The 5,071-nt window shown below is 38.1% G+C and overlaps 1 long non-coding RNA gene across 1 annotated transcript; it reads right to left on the bottom strand.

Moving 5' to 3' along the window:
* Window positions 1-888: 888 nt before the first annotated feature.
* Window positions 889-3,217, bottom strand: LOC124986646 (uncharacterized). The gene is made up of 3 exons (XR_007109048.1): window positions 2,846-3,217; window positions 1,678-1,775; window positions 889-1,582 (listed from the first exon to the last, which is right to left on the bottom strand). It is a non-coding gene; the product is annotated as an uncharacterized LOC124986646 (long non-coding RNA).
* Window positions 3,218-5,071: the final 1,854 nt, after the last annotated feature.

Below are 5,071 nucleotides of genomic sequence, written 5' to 3'. Positions count from 1 at the left end.
TGAGGCAGGTCTTCCCATTGACATTTTCTAAGCAAGTATTTTTCTCTGTTTACATCCTGAGGTACTGGCCCCGAGCATCAGAGTTGTTCTCCCTACAAAAGAACATCCCACAGATCTGGGTTTCTTCAGGCAGGACTTAACACTGTGAAAATATGGGGGCTATGTATCCATGTCACCTGGGGTGGAATTAATGCCCTGCAGTCTTAATTGGTTTGATGTGCTGACATGGTGGGTCTGAATGTTTCCTATAATTTTCTCATGGGTGACTTTGGCTCCATAAACTGAGGGCCAGGCAAATTAGCTTATGGACCCAGAACTCATTCTTGATCCAAGTTTGGAGACACTTCTCAGTCAACCATAGCTGCTCTCCGATACTTGAGATTTGCTGACAGTTCTTCGTTCAGACAAGGGCTCTCATTCCTGAGTTACTTTTCTGTTATCCGATCATCTTAATCCTTATCTGTGAGATTGAGATCAAGGAAATAGGAGTAAGAACTGAACTCAGTTGTTTGGGTGACTCTTGGATATCATGAACTTCTTAGACAGTCCCTGATGCCATAGCCAACAAATATTAATGGATGGTGATGACAGGAAAGTGTCTCTCTAGCCAGAACCTGCTAATATAAGTCCTGATAAATTGAGAAGGATGCCTGCTACAGCAGACTCTGACATGTTGCATTAGCAATTTTAGGCAAAAGAATATTATAGATGTAGATAGATTTCATATATATATATATATATATATATATATATATATATAAAATCTCTATCTATCTACCTATCTATCTATTGCATTGCTTTGGGCATAGAATTATATTTTGATAGAGTATAGAAACAAATATAAAGAGTATAATAGGCTCAAGCTGGGTCATACCAAGACATCACCTTTTTTGTTGTTTCTGTGTAAGTCCCAGCCTCCTGCCCCCATGACATAGTGCCAGGAACTTGATATTTAAATCCCCAGGAAAATGCCAAGTTACAGGCACTTATCTCAGATTTTTGTGATCATTATGATTCTAAGAGGGGAAGGCAGTGCTGGTTTTTTTAGAAAGCTCTCATGAATGTGTTTTGGGGTGAACATTCCTAATAGATGAACAGTTTAAAGTTGAGTTAAACAGAGCTTTTGGTGTTTTTAAGGGCCAAGGAGCCAGGGGTCAGTTGGCAACACAGTTATATGTTGACACAGTGAATGTTCAAAAGTTGTGGAAACTCAGTTCCAAGACTCGCCCTATAGTTGATGGCCATTGTCGTGGACAACAAGACAATTTTCTTTGAAGTTTTAGGTGATGAGTTTTTTTCTGGATGAGAATATGTGTGACATGACTTACATGCCTCAGTTTAGAGCATTCTTGGCAAATGGAGATTTGAACTTGAGAGTTAGGGGGATTTTAATGGAATTTTATTGAGGGGGTGAAAAGCAGGGAGTTTGATATTGAGAATTCAATGCCAGTATTATCTTAAGGACTTCTTTACTATTTTAGACTAAATAATCAATATTATCTTTGAATAAAAGGGACGACAATGCTAAGAGCCCAACTTTCTCAGCGTTTCCATTCTCACGTGGTCACCATAGGCAGCAACACTGTCAAGTAAACACAGGTTAAATTAAACAAAAAACTATTTAAATAGAGCAGAAATGTTCTTTCTTGGATGAATTAGACAATTCAAACAACAAACCCTGGGAGGAAAGTTCCAAAGGATTATTTTTTTCTGTTCTCTGTATATCGTTATTTTTCTTCCTGGTGTCAAACCTCAAGTTGAATTCAGTCAATTATCTACAGAAAACAGAAAGTGCATAAACGTCTCTTCCGTTACTGTTGTTTATATTTTACCACTAAACAAAGCAAGTTTTTCTTCTCAGATTTTACCTTTGGGAGCTTATAAATCCAACAACACAAATTGAATATTGTGTAACTTCTATTGTCACTTTGAAAGCATAATGATTGATTTAGTTATTTAAAAGTTTACTGCAAAGATTTTTGTTGTTGTTGCTAATGTTATACTTGCTATAAAATTTGTTAGAGTAACAATTTGCTGCAGGCTTGGAAGGAACTGTCAGCAGGTAAAGAATGTGAAGTATCCAGGTGTGGGGTTGGGGTTATGTGTATGCCAATCCTGTTCTGGGGTTATTGTTTTTGCTTTCCTTTATCAGTTCCTTCTATAGTAATTTTGATCTAAAAATGTTTCCCATGGCTCATTTAGTAACTACTAATTTAGAAGAATGGTGTAACAAACAACTGGTATAACTAGCAGTTAAAATGTAATGGGAAATAAGCAAGATATTGTAGAGATAATATGTAAAACAAATTAAAGAGAGAAAAGTAAAACAAGAGATAATAAATAGAACCTGGACCACAGGGGCACTGTCAACTCTCTCTTGTGGTTCTGAAGATAATCTGCCCCAACCCTCCCGCTGTACTCAGTGCCAAGGGCCAGAGGAGATAGGCAGTAACTTGCCAATACCCTCTCTGAGTGTAGTTATTTGCTCTCAGATATGGAAAACTTGCAATTGTGCTCCTGAACCCCTTTCTCCCTCCTCCCTGCCAGCTCTATTTACTCTGGTTTCTGTGAGTGAATGAAAGGGCTGCCCATCTGGAAAGGTAGCTGTAAAACCATTCTGGAAAATTTTCTATTTGCCTTGACAAATGATCATTTTAGTTTCAAGTTTATTTCAGGGATATTAAGCCTCTCTCTACTCACACGTAGTAAGAAATCATTCTACAAAAACTGAGAATAGAGAAAGGTAAAATAAAAGCGAAGTCTATTGAGTTGCCTAAGTGCCTTAATGCCGATCACTTTCCTCAGTATTACTTCAACTAAAAATAAAAAGGGAAATGAAAGTTACCTTGGTGTATTGCTGCCGTGGTGGTTGCCCTTTGGTTTCTGGGGTGCCTCGGGTCCTTTAACGCCAGCAGCACTGGGACTGCCAAGCCAGAGGATCTTGCTCCAGGTCTGGTGGCAGTTTTACCAGATTACCTGTCCTTCTTTCCTTAGACAAAGTAATTTTTCTCTGGCCTTTCCAGGCAAAGTGATTCTAGATAAGCAGATCATTGTGTGGAATATCTCATCTACGCTGCTCCAGTGCAGCCCTTTCAGCTTTCCAGAGCCAGTTAGACTTGTTATGAGGAGTGAACTGATTGGCTGGATCTGGGCTCAGTTTCATAGATTATAGCCCAGCAGTCGGGAAGCACGAGCCCTATAGTTGCTGTAGCCCAGAGGCCTGCCAGTTCCTGCTTTAATGCATATGTAGTTGTAATTGAGTTCTAGCACGGCCTTGGATGTTTCTGTCCTAAATAGCTGACATTGCATCTTCAAGACTGTGTGAGTAATCCTGACTTTTTTTTTTTAACTCAGTAAATTAATTACATGCCCCGGGAGGGAGTGATTGTAAGAAGAAAATACCGAGCTAGCAGATGATTCGTTTTCAAGGTGCTGTAGTGTATGTGTCAAGTTCAACGCAGTGAATCTTAAAGCTTCCAGGACATGGCAGGGTTATTACAGCTTTTTGCCACGAATCACAGTCAGGCTGCATTTTGAAGGAGGCTGGCTGATGCATTTGTTAGCCCAGTTTGTTTGCATGGGGTCTGTCAGAAGAAAAAGGTCCAACGAGAGCAGGTTAAAACAGGATGCCGGTGGTAAAGCACCCAGAGCACTGGAGTCAGGCGAGTTTCAAGGGTTTCCACCCCCACGGTCCAAAACAGAGCGAGCAGCAGACGATGATAAATTCTTTCGGGACACAGGTACACAGCAGTTCGACACAGAAGGAGAAATGTGAAGTGACAGCAGCCGTACTTTTCTTCTCTGTAATCTGAAGCTAATTAAAGACATAACTATGAATAACTAGGAAATTTTATATGTACAAAAATGCTCTTTGGTGGTTCAGTTTATGTGGTAGAGCTGAATGGGAAACCACGAGCTTGTTTTTCAAAGCCTTATGAGGAGTATATTAAATACACAAAGATACAGCTGAAACAGAAGCAAATATGTGTGCTGGAATTCGTGGTGGAGCAGATCAAATGGTTCCAGGCAGCCGTTGTTAGGTTTGTGTAGTTGTTGGGGGCCACTTCTCTTGCTAACAGTTTTGGGAAAATGCTGGAACAGCTTGAAATGAGAAACTACAAAGCATCGGTGTTTTATTATTGTCGATAGCATATTTATTACCGGATAGAATTAATACTGAGGAAAAACTGGTAATGTAGGCAGTTTTAGATTTTTGCCTTTAAATTATTATTGATTTTCTCCTAGCCTATCATAAAAGAATCAGGCTTTTGCATGAAGTTAGTGATTAGAAATAAGTTTTCATTCTCGTGAATAATTTTCAAATTAGGCCATTTAAAAAGTATTTTGGGGTTGTTTTCCAGATTGCTTTTTAATCTAATTTTCCTCTTTAGACTTACACATTCAAATATATGTTATATATTTGTGTTATATACAAGTTTCAAGCATGAATCATTTGACTGTTGTGTAAAATATAAACTTCTAATAGCTATAGTAATTACTTGCCAATTACTTTTAAAATAACATTTATAGCCTCATTTATAGACTTATTTTTGGTTGCACCTATTTAAACAACTGACATGATTTATTTGGCCAGAAAGAAATATAAGTTGTGTTTTTGCAAAATTTTATTTGTAGATCACGCTGGGAGTGCCAAGTTTATTGTTAAGAATATTTTCGCTTTCTGAAATATTTCCCCTTTTGGGTCACACCATGGAACAAAGTTTATAAAAAGAAAGAAGTAATTGACATAGAGTCCTTTTCTGTATCAATCAAGTATATGTAAAACAGATAGTTTTAAAGAAATGTAAGTCTAATACATTCATTTAGAAAGGTATTTGCATAATGAAGAAATGGCATAATGTGTTCCTTTATTGATACAGAATACCAAGTTTATTTATTGAGTTTCTATGGCCATAGATGCTAATGGTAATGGCTGACTCATTCTTAGTTATCCAGTTATCCATTTCCAACTGACTATGTTAGTGCAAGAAGGTGCCCCATTTATAAAAGGAATGTGATCTCATCTGTCCTGGTGGTTGAGGCCATCCAAGAGTAAGAAGTGGTGGGGTAG

Source organism: Sciurus carolinensis, chromosome 6 (assembly GCF_902686445.1).
Source record: "Sciurus carolinensis chromosome 6, mSciCar1.2, whole genome shotgun sequence".
Taxonomy (NCBI): domain Eukaryota; kingdom Metazoa; phylum Chordata; class Mammalia; order Rodentia; family Sciuridae; genus Sciurus; species Sciurus carolinensis.
This window is presented reverse-complemented; position numbering and strand designations above follow the sequence as displayed.